Raw genomic sequence first — 12,070 nt, forward strand, 5'->3', positions numbered from 1 at the left:
TGTTAATTATCAAGCAATTTTGAACTTTGGAGTATCGATCGGTGGGGTTTTTTGTTGTTGTTTATTTAAGAAGATCTGCCACTTGAGTTGTAGAATATTAATCCTTGCTAAGAAGACATTAGTGATATTTATATCTACCAAAGTGAACTTGGGGACAGTTCTGATTCAGAGGTTTTATTTCTGGTTTGGTGGTGAGAAATTGGGAGTTTTTTTTTTTTTTTAAGATTTTATTTATTTATTTGACAGAGAGAGATCACAAGTAGGCAGAGAGGCAGGCAGAGAGAGAGGGGGAAGCAGGCTCCCTGCTGAGCAGAGAACCCGATGCGGGGCTCGATCCCAGGACCCTGAGATCATGACCTGAGCTGAAGGCAGCAGCTTAACCCACTGAGCCACCCAGGCGCCCCCGAGAAATTGGGAGTTTAAATGTATGTAAAACACAGGCAATTTGCTAACAGGATACATAAATGGGGCAAGTTCAACAACACTGATTTGCATGACTTAAGGAAGATTTTTTTTTTTCTTCTACAATTATCTTTCTAATGAAAGATTCTTTGGAGTGACTCTAAATGCATTTTAAGGAATAATTAGTGTAAACACCATCACCATATATTACTAAGCTAACAAAATTAACATGGCAGTCTTGAGCCAATGATCAGCCTCTTCTCTCATCCATGCTTCTAGCTCTGTCAATAAACCATGTGTAACAAGACATTTATGCACTGATGCATTTATTTCTTTATGAATATATGTTGGTCTCTGGTGTTTCAAATATTCATGAAATTCAGCTTTAAAAACAATAGTTTTAAAATATAGAGGTACTATTGGAAGAGACCATTATTTAATTGAGACTTAGAATTGCTAGTCATCTCCCCCATTCTGAGTGGCTTTCAAAGGACATTACTACTCTTACATTGAAATTAATTAATTAATTTAAAAGTGATTTCAAAATAAGAAACATATATTTTTCCATATTGTTTTTTAAAGTGTCTAAATAAATGCGACAAAGAAACCATATTTCCATAACAGAAAGCAGTATATGGACACTCCTCTAATTTTAACTGGTGAAATCTAATTGTATTCCAGACACTCTGGTGAAATTTGCTTGTATAAGAGGTTCCTATCCTATTTCTTATGGATGACCCATATACCATTCAGAAAAGTAAATAAAAGTACTCTTTATTGTGAGTTTGCATGAAGACATTTGTCCAATATAACTAAAGCTCGGGCAAAAATAATAAAGATAATAAAGAATAATGTCTTAATAAGAAGGACTTTACTTAGGAAATTCAGTATGACTCATTGATAAATGAGTTATATGGGAGGCTTATAATTAGGACTTAAATTACCACAATATATTATGATGTAAGTTGTAATAGTAATTCAATTTTAATATTTGTAGAACTATAAAACTAAGAATATAATGAAAAAACAGGAACAGTATACAGTGAGCCATTGTAAATGACACCTGGTTATGAATCGTTTGATTTGCTAGATGTAGGAAGTTTCATTGGCAAGTCTTTACAATCAAAATTATGTTTTCAAAGTCAACATCATCCAAAATATGTGCTCTGGCACTAAAATTATAAATGAAGATAGAAATCCCTGAATGACAGTTTTTAAAGGTAGAATATTTAGTGATTCAAGAGTGAATACCAGATGTTTTTTATCCAGTATCATCAGTGAGATGGTTTTTGCATAGCTTCCTTGGAAAAATGTGAAAAACTCATTCACATGGGAATTCTGGAACTTTAAGCTCCCTGTGGGGATGAGACAGAGCCAGCTTGAGGAGGGGTAGAGAAAGTTCTTGAAGACATGCATTCATTCCTGAGTCATTGAGAGCGTCTGAGAAGACAACATTGCTCCTGGAAATGACCCGGAATGGGAGGAAGTGATAGTGCACCTACTGTGGGTTCTACTGCTGGCCCCAAAGAGGAGCCAAGTTTCAGCTGGGGATGGGGTTGGGGAGGTCAACACAGTAAGAGAGAAATTCAGTCTGAGTATCTTAACATCGGGGGCAAGAGTAGGTAAGCATTCATCTTTCAATATATTCCTCCCAAGTAGAAAAAAATACCCTGCCAGGAAATATGGTGGGAACAGAAGGCTTTAAACACTTTGTGTGAGCTGGGGGCAACTGCAGAAACTAACTTTGAATTGAAACCCAGATCTTTGAGTTCAGATGGAAGATCTGGCTCAGGCAAAGAACATTAAAAACACATCTCACCACTCTTGATTTTATTTATTCTTTTTCTTCTCACGAAGGGCAGGGCAGGCTTTTACTATTTCAAAGGCCAATGCCTAATGCAGGTGCGAAAGAGGATGTGACGACCGCTGCTGAATTTAAGAAGAGAACTCTCAGGAGAAGCTAGGATAGGCCCACAAAGGGGAGAGAACTCAGACCAGAACTCCTGTTAAATTTTAGTTAAGACTGGTAGTCAAGCTCAATGCCTTTCGGGGAGGAGAGATCTCAATTCATCTCTAAGCAAAAGAGTGAAGTTGACAGATGGCTCCTATTTGTGTATATTATTTTTGTTTTGGAATTGGGTGGCTGTATTCTTCTATCAAGGAGGAAAAACCTCTCGGTGACTTTGCAGTGTGTACCAGATGCAGCCCTGGGAGAGGAGGCTTCGGGTGCATCGGCACCAGCATGACCCCTTGTATCAGAAGATGGGACTGGGTGGGGGGGGCGGTCTCGGCTCTGCATGGCTGAAGAGCTGTGTGCCTTCCTTCACATCATTTAGCCTTCCTGTTCCTCATTTTTTTTTTTTTTTCTTCTCTGCAGCAATAGGGCCTTGGATCAAGTAATTTCTATCATTTTTCTATCGAAAATCAAATAATTGAATCTCCGTTATTTGACTTACTAGGCCGTTTCTACTATGACATTTGCCATTACAAAAATAAAGTGTTTCCGCAGGGCATAGTCCTGAGAGATTTGAGAATGACTTTGGGGTTTCGTGCTGTCATTCAGCCTTGTCGACAGCCAATTGAGCTGTTAGTTCCGTATTGATGGAGGGAGCAAATGTCTCCTCCAGCATTGATTACTAGAATAAGAAAGTCACAAAACCCATCATGGGTGATTTGCCTTTTTTTTTCTTTTTTCCTGCTCATCAAAGTAAACTATTTAGTGCAGCAAATACTTTTATAAACCCCACATTATTTAGGTAATACTTAGAATAGTGATAAAACACCACTCGAAAATCATTGACCACATGTGACATGCTAGGCATACCTGGTGTAGGTACATTCCATGTATAAACTCAGTTACGTCTCGTAGCCATTGTGAATTAAGGGCATCTTTCCCCATTTTTTTAAATAGTTGAGTATTAAGCCCACAGAACCATGATCATATTTTAAGTCTATGGGAGGGGGAATTTGAACCATGACCATCTTACTCCCAAGCCTGTTCTTTGAATTCCATATCGCCTTCCTATCAGCATGGACTACTCATTTCTACTTTCCTCTTTTTCTGTTTTCTGCTTCTATTATCAAGGGCCTTGATAAGTTCCCAGTTATCTCTTTTTATATCCTACACTTCACACACAGAGATTTTTAGATTTTATTTATTTATTTGACAGACAGAGATCACAAGTAGGCAGAGAGGCAGGCAGAGAGGGAGAGGAGGAAGCATGCTCTCTGCGGAACAGAGAGCCCGATGCGGGGCTCGATTCCAGGACCTTTAACCCACAGAGCCACCCAAGGTGCCTCCACTCACAGAGATTTTTAAATGTCTGCTGTTACTTTTGGCTTGGCTGGGCTGATGATGTAAATTCAGAATTACTGTGAAGCCTTCTGTGTGTCAATTTTTAAAAAATTAATTTCCTTCAAGACTCTAATGGCATTATTATTTTTTTTTCCCCTGGAGCAGTAGCCAGTTCTGTTCCTTGTTCGTTCTCATTAAACCGGACAAGAAGTTTTACAGCAATTGCCACAGATTTCTTTCCTGTTGCTTCTAGACTGGGCACTCTTGTTTCCACTGGCTTTATCTTTGCAGTTTTAACACACCCTGCAACAGAGCCCTGTTCCTGCTGCTTAGGTAGTGCAGCCTGTTTTCACTGGTGACTCTGGGGAAATGCTCTGCCTCTTTGTCTCCAGGAGGCAACACTGGCTGTCAATCAATGGCTGTTGACAAGTGGCGTTCTAATGGGACCAAAAAAAAAAAAAAAAAAAATCACTTTTAACAGAACAAAACTTTGGAAGACAATTATGCAGTACTACCATTTCTCTACACTTCCAGACAGACAGTAATGGCATTTTAAAAGTAGATGCCTGCAGAGGGACTGCTCACAAAGAGTGAGCTATAGACGGTGAAATGACAGATCATCAGGAGAGATATTTTTGGGCAGACAGGCTCTTTGGTGTCCCTGAAAGTGTATAGCATATATACCCCATTTTTGAAAGACACTTTGATAAAATACCTGTGAATAAAAGATTTTAGATTTAAGGGAAAAAAAAAAAAACGTACCAGTTCTATAGAGCCTTCATTTAAACAAGAAATACATTGTGTTATGGCATTTTTTACTCTGTACCTAATCGAACAAAGGGATCTGGATGTGTGTGGGTTTTATATGCTTCACATAGATTGTTTTAGTTTCCATTCTTAAACATGAAAGAGAAAACTTGTATTTCCTTGTGAAATCTTAAGTTGAATAATCCATAATGACATATCATTTAATTTCTATTAATTAATATCTTAAATGGACACAGAATATTGTAGTCTTAATGTCATATAAGAAAAGTTTTAGTAAAATACAACATTTCTCATTTGGATGATAAGATCTGCTTTTTGTTAAAATACAACATTTCTCATTTGGATGATAAGATCTGCTTTTTGTTTTGTTTGGTTTCTGAAGAGAGAGCGTGCGTGCAACTCAGGGCAGGCAGCGGGCAGGAGGAGAGTCTTCAGCAGACTCCATGCCCAGCACGAGGCCAGCACGAGCCCGGTGTGGGGGCTCATTCTCACGACCTTGAGATCATGATCTGAGCTGGAATCAAGAGTTGGGTGCTTAACCTACTGAGCCACTCAGGTGCCCCAATACGATCTGGTTTAAATTCAAACATCAATTAATACTTGAAAGTGTTTTTGAAATAATTTTTTTTCATGCTTGGTATCAATTTAAAATAGAAACTGAATTTCATTTGTAGGTGTTAACATGCCTCCTTAGATTCTTTTTCAGAGCCTGGGGATGGCTTTCATGGAGTTTTAAGCCCTGAAATATTACATGGAAAATTCTGTGTGAACATGAAATATTCTTGATTAAAGTTTCATAGCTTGATAAGGCTCTTGATGAAAGCTATGAACTGAAGGCTAAGAACCAACAGCCTCGGTGAAGCACTCCTAAGTCATTGTTTATATTCCATCCCAAGACACGGTTTCTTCTCCCTCTCCAAATTCTGGAATATATGTTGCTAGCCTTTGTCTTAGGGATGATTTCATCTTGACAAGAATAAATCTACCTGAGCCATCTTAAGAAAGGGTATGCACTTTATTTTTTAAAATATTTTATTTATTTATTTGATAGACAGAGATCACAAGTAGGCAGAGAGGCAGGCAGAGGGAGGGGGTGGGGGAAGCAGGCTCCCTGCTGAGCAAAGAGCCTGATGCTGGGCTCTATCCCAGGACCCCAAGGTCATGACCTGAGCTGAAGGTAGAGGCTTTAACCCACTGAGCCACCCAGATGCCCCAAGAAAGGGTATGCACTTTAGAGAATCAGGAGATGTTAAGGAACTGACCGACAGGAAATGCTTTGAGAGGGTCTAAAACCAAGCTTTGCTGAAGCCGTTAGACCAGAAGTTTGCTCTCTCATGTCCTCTTCACATCGTTGGTCGCTGTGTGTTTATTTCATCCCACTACATGTGTTACTTACCTATTTCTGTCCAAACCCGGTTCGCTTCTAAGAGTCAATGTTAAGTGTTTTTGTAAGCTCAAGTCCTGCATCAACAGCTTATTAACTGTAGGTTTCTACATCAATTCCCAACTCCTCGAAGAGACAATATGATTGGATTAACTGATGTTCACTTCTGGATCCAGGTTATGGGTTCTCATGAAGCCTGCTCATTAAGAAGGGTCTGGGAGGGTAGTGGGCTTCAGAGAAGTGCCTTTAGTACAATCTGTTTATCATATTGTTAATGTTAAAGACCCATGCTAAACATGGCAGATCAGAACCCAGTCAGGAGACTTAATTCTGAGAACCATTCCATTGAATGGGAGTAGTTGAATAGAATCCAAATGCCAATTCTGCAAGGTTCCACCACCTAACCACCTCCACTAAAGGCATGACAGATCACCCATAATTCAACTGCTGGTCCAGGAGGTGACCTCAGGAACCCTTTCCTGAGCGGTAATTATCTGTACCTAAAGAGTGTTAAGTATTTTTCTTTTTTTATAACTCTGCTCAGTTTTAGAGCTCTCCATATTTCCTAGAGATTTTGAGAATTAAGATGAGAAATAGATTAATATGCTGTAGCTGCTGGCCTTATAAAGACACTGACTCCTGTTAATACCAAATTAGATAAATCGGAACCTATAGAGAGAGGGTAAAATGCACACACGGATGAGAGTTTGTGAGGGGGAAGAGAGAAGGTGTGGCTGCTGTCATAGTTGATGGCCTTCCAAGCCTGGCTCCCTTGGGGTGGGAGAGCACTTCCTATTTAGGACTTTCAGGATTTCCTCCGGTTCATCACAAATACATCTTAGTCTGAAAAGAAGTCAATTTCTTGTGAGCAAATCATTCCAAAAATAAGTTCAAGCAAATGTAGTCTAGAGGTAAGGGGCTGGGCAGAACAAAATATTGGAATGGAGAAAGTAGCAGATTTGACAAAGTTGAGAGGAAAATTAATAAACAAACTAGACTAGGAGAGGAACTCAGAATTTAGTATATATAGATAAACATATAGAAAATAAATGATCAAAACAGGGTTTGAGGCTCTTGGATGATAGAGTAAGAATTTCCAATGAACACATCATAGAATTTCTAGAAGGGAAGAATGGGGGAAACAGAATATGGGCATGTGGGTTTTGGAAGACGAGTCCTGAAGATATCCTGAGACTATTACTGGATTGAAGAAAGACACAAATTCTCAGATTCAGTAATCCTGAGTAAAAAGAATAAAAATAATTACAATCTTTTAGTAATAACAGTGTGACACTGCAGAACTTCAAATTAAAAAGAATCTCAAGAGCTCCCAGAAAGAAAAAGCAGAATACATACAAAAGAATAGAACTGATTTCCAAAACTTGTGGATGATAATCTCTTCTTATTCTTTACTTTTAGAGGAGCTAGAAGGAATAGAAATTTCTCTCTCTTGAAATGTATGTGTCTCTCAACAGCCTTGCTACATATCTGTATTTGCAACATGTATTTGTAAGGTTGTATCTGTTTCTCTATAGACAGTAAGATCCTTTCAAGGAAAGTATGACGACTCTTTCAATGGTTGAGAGGATTAATAAATGACCAATTCCCGGGATTTTGCTCCAACTGCTCAGTGAAGATAGTTCAGTCTTCCTCATAAGCACTATTAGTATACCCCTTCTTATGAGAATTTGGTGTATTTGGAATCTATATAAACACTGCTCATCTGCTACGGATTAACTTTGATAATCTACAGTTATACACTTAATTTTTTTTCATAGTTGTGATTCTATCGGAGGACTTCAGACTGTAAGAAAACGCAAAACATAAATTTTTTACACTGTGGGTAAATGTGTAGTATAGGTACTTTTTTTTGTTTGTTTTGGACACTGAACAGAGTGGGTAGAAAATGAGATTAACAAAGAAAGAAAAGGAGCAAAATAAAGCAGGAAGGCTGAAGATCACATTTTCCTACTTCATAATTTTATGTAAGGTCATTTTGACTTCTTGATAATTACAACCTTAAACATCTTTATATTGTCTTAAATTCTCTTTCTGCCTCCAGTTAATGTAGAAAACAAACAAAAAAGAAATGAGTTCTTCAAGTGAGAAATTAGAGTAAATAAGTTATCTGACATAAAATTATTTTAATCACATTACAGGTTGAAATGTGGTGATCCTGCTTGGTGTCACTGAATTAATCAGTGGTTGGTTCCTTATTTTAGAACTCAGTAGGAGGTACTTGTGTAGCTATCTCTGTTCTGTTTTTAACTATACTATCCAGTGATATCTCAGAAGATCTCATTAATTTTCAGTCTTACAGACTTAGATGCTCTTTTGGGTTTCCAAAATGTCAGTTTATCTGGATGTCCAGGCAAAAATGCTCTAATCTTTCAAGAATTTACATCACAGAAAGCTGGTGAGATTTCTAGTACTGTTACTAACTTTATTATAAACAAACAAGGGCTCTTAGTTGTAAAATATTACCTCCCCAAGTTCCATCAGTTTTAGGGAAGTGAAATGTTTGTATATTCTTGGCCAGCGTTCTTACATATTTTAATATTTTTTTAATTCAGAGAAATTAGAGTCTTTATATTTCAATAAAGACCAGGTGTGCTTTTTAAAAAAATGCCTTAGAACTGCAGCGTTTTTTCTACCACGCTCAGTTTTATTTGGGTAATTTGCATTTTATCTTTGGACAATCAGTATGGAAATGCTTCCATTTACAAGTGGTCCAGACGATGAAAATCACAGCAACATATGCGATGTTGGAGACGTGCATGTTTTAGTGGCTCTTTGATATAATGTTCCTTATGTTTCATCAAGCAAAAGCCACCAGTGAAAGGAGAGGCTCTTTCCCCGTCTTTAAGTATGGAGTTCAAACCGGCAGGACTTGGGACCAACATTGGTTATTTACATTCAGTGCAGCTGTTTGCACTTTGAAGAAGTTATCTACTTTAAATGGGGGAGAAAAAGCCTAACTGGTTTTTGGTTTTCCTTCTTCATTTGAACAGCGAAACAAAATAAAACTGTATGAGGCTGGGAGGAACCTGTATTGAAAGAGCAGGTGAAATACAATACAATTATCTCTTTTTAAAATTTATAACCATATTTGTTCTCATTTATTCCGTAATGGAAGTTTCCTCCAAGGGATAATATAGCTCCGTTAAAGCCAGAGGTTTAACATTGCTGTAACCTTTGCTATTTTCAAGCCAGCCAAACATGACTGTAGAGAGCAGATATGCAGCACTTTCTCTTTTAGCACAAATTTGAGTCTCAGTGTGAGATTGTGTTTCCTTCTACTTCCAGTCTGTTCAGATTTGAATCCATTTACCCCCAGCCAACCTCGAAAGGAATGAGCTCTCACTTTCTGGTGCTTCACTTGCTTTTGCAGCAGCAAACACACATAAAATGAACACATTGCTGTGGCTAAGCCTACTCATCACAATTGTGAATAGGCACATTTCATCTCTGCCATCCCTTTCTTTTGAAATCTTCTCTATTAGGATCCGCAGGTATCAGGACTTCACATTATACCTCTGATAATTCAGGACTCTCCACTACAATTCTCATATCGTAGGATCTTATAAATTCTTCCCTTTCACTAAAAATATTTGCCTAATGATATTCTGATCCAAATGGTCATGGTGAATGCTAATAGAGAAATGAGATGTTGCAGTATTGTCTGGATAGTGCATGCTTCTACATTCAGAACACATGCTTTTAAAAGCTTTCTAGGGGCACCTGGGTGGCTCAGTCAGTTAAGCATCTGCCTTTGGCCCAGGTCACCATCCCAAGGTCCTGGGATGGAGCCTAGCATCACATCAGGCTTCCTGCTTAGCCGGGAACCTGCTTTTCCCTCTCCCTCTGCCCACTACTCCCACTGCTTGCATGCTCTCCCTATCTCTGTCAAATAAATAAATAAAATCTTTTAAAAAAAACTTTCTAAACAGAATATTCATTAAAATCGGGAACACTGTGACAGTACACTTGAGGAATACTCCTGGAGGTTTTTGTTTGTTTGTTTGTTTGTTTAAGATTTTATTTATTTATTTGACAGACAGAGATCACAAGTAGGCAGAGAAGCAGACAGAGAGAGAGGGGGAAGCAGGCTCCCTGCTGAGCAGAGAACCCGATGCGGGGCTCGATCCCAGGATCCTGGGATCATGACCTGAGTCAAAAGCAGAGGCTTTAACCCACTGAACCACTCAGGCGCCCCACTCCTGGAGTTTTTGAGTATCCTTAAAACACGCTACACTGGCCTGTGCCACATTCCATTTTCACAATACAAATACAAGAATATTTTTCTTGTATAAATTAATTCAAACTAGATTCCTATATAGGCTCAGCGTATGTAGACAAGGGTTAGTTAGGTTGCTTTTGTTTCTACATTTTAAAGATGTTCCTTTGTGATATGTTCTGCTCTCAAGAATTTTCCTACATTTTTGTCTTTCGTCAGTTTTTTATGCTATGTCTTGGCATATCTTTTCTAATATATAATCTGCTTGGGGGCTATATAAGTGGTAAGTCTGCAAATTTGCATCTTTCAACAAATTGTGGAAACTGGCAGTTATTATGTCTTCAAGTTTTTTTTTCTGCCTCATATACTGTTCTCTCCTTTTGAGACTAATTACATTCATTAGGACATTTTAAACTGTGTTATAATGATTGTTGTAATAGAGATGTACAAAGGTATAAAGGTCAGTAAATGGTAAAACCCACATTTCTGATTTTCTAAGTACGGACAATAAAAGAGCTCCTGCCTGGTTTCTTTGTAGCACTATCAAACATCTTTATGGTAGCTAAAAATAGTCTTGATTCAAAGACATAAGGAGTTATTATGAACTTATTTTTTACTTATCCTTTCATACTCCAAATCCTCTCAAACTCTTGAATTAGTGTGTGTGTGTGTGTGTGTGTGTGTGTATGCAATTGCCTACACTACATTAATTTGTCTTATGGTATTTTAACAGGTTGTTTGTAGTTGGCTACTTTTTTTTTTTTTTTTTGCCCCTCTCTTAAGCAACAATGTGCCTGGAATGTTGAGGTGTTAGACTTAAGCAAAGTTGAAGAAGTATTTTTCTTGATGGGAAACTGAAAAGAGAAGTCCTGTTAGCAACTGGTGCTCCTAACTATAAATAGGAAGGGAATGCAGCAGGGCTTGAGAAATGCAGGAGCTGTGATCCCGATTGCTTTTTAGGCTACTGAGAACCAGAATACAAGTGACATCTTATCATGAGTCAGTTCTTGCATTTAGGTAGCACCTTTATTGTCTGTGTCTGGACACTAGAAATGGCTCTAGACTACAGGATATCAATTATCAGCTGACTTGATGTCACTACTCAGAGCTGCTTTGTAGTTAATGGTAAGGTTTCCTTCAAAAAAATTGGGAAATACTAGCACTTCAATATCACTGTTCCTGAATTATCCAGACATTCTTACTAGTCTGGTAGAAGCCCCTCACTCTGGATTTTTTTTTTTAATTTAAATTCAGTTAATTAACATATAGTGTATTATTAGCTTCAGAGGTAGAGGTCAGCATTCATCAGTCTTCTGTAACACCTGGTGCTCATTATGTCCCGTGCCCTCCTTAGCGCCCGTCACCCCGTTAGTTACCCCATCCCCCACCCTCTTCCCTTCCAGCAACCTTCAGTTTGCTTCCGATGATCAAAGGTCTCTTAGGGTTCTCTCCCTCTCTGATTTTGTCTTGTTTTAGTCTTTCCTTTCTTCCCCTATGATCCTCTGGTTTGCTTCTTAAATTCCATATGCATCATTCGGAACTCTTGACTCTAGCCAGTCCAGGTCGGCTAACTGGCTCAGGGCTTGATTTGGCTTTGCTATTGAACAGCATTCAGTATTTTAAGGGAGTTTTGCTTTTAATTTGGCATGTTTCTGAGCCTCTATTTGTATTATAAAACTACTTTAGAGGATGACATCACATTAGGTCACTGTATTAGTGTCCTAGGGCTGCTGTAACAAAGTCACCAGGAGAGTGGCTTACACAACAGAAAATCTTTGTTTTGGGATTTGGAGGCTAGAAGTTCAAGATCAAATGTGGGTAGGGCCATGCTACTCTGGAGGCTCTACGTAAAAATCTGTTCTGTGCTTCCTTCCTAGCTTCTGCTGGTTGACTAGCAGTCTGTGACGTCCTTTGGTTTATGGAACCATAACTCCAGTTTGCACATGACTTTTTTTCCTGTGTGTGTGTCTGCGTCCAAATTTCC

Source organism: Mustela lutreola, chromosome 11 (assembly GCF_030435805.1).
Source record: "Mustela lutreola isolate mMusLut2 chromosome 11, mMusLut2.pri, whole genome shotgun sequence".
In the NCBI taxonomy this organism is placed as follows: domain Eukaryota; kingdom Metazoa; phylum Chordata; class Mammalia; order Carnivora; family Mustelidae; genus Mustela; species Mustela lutreola.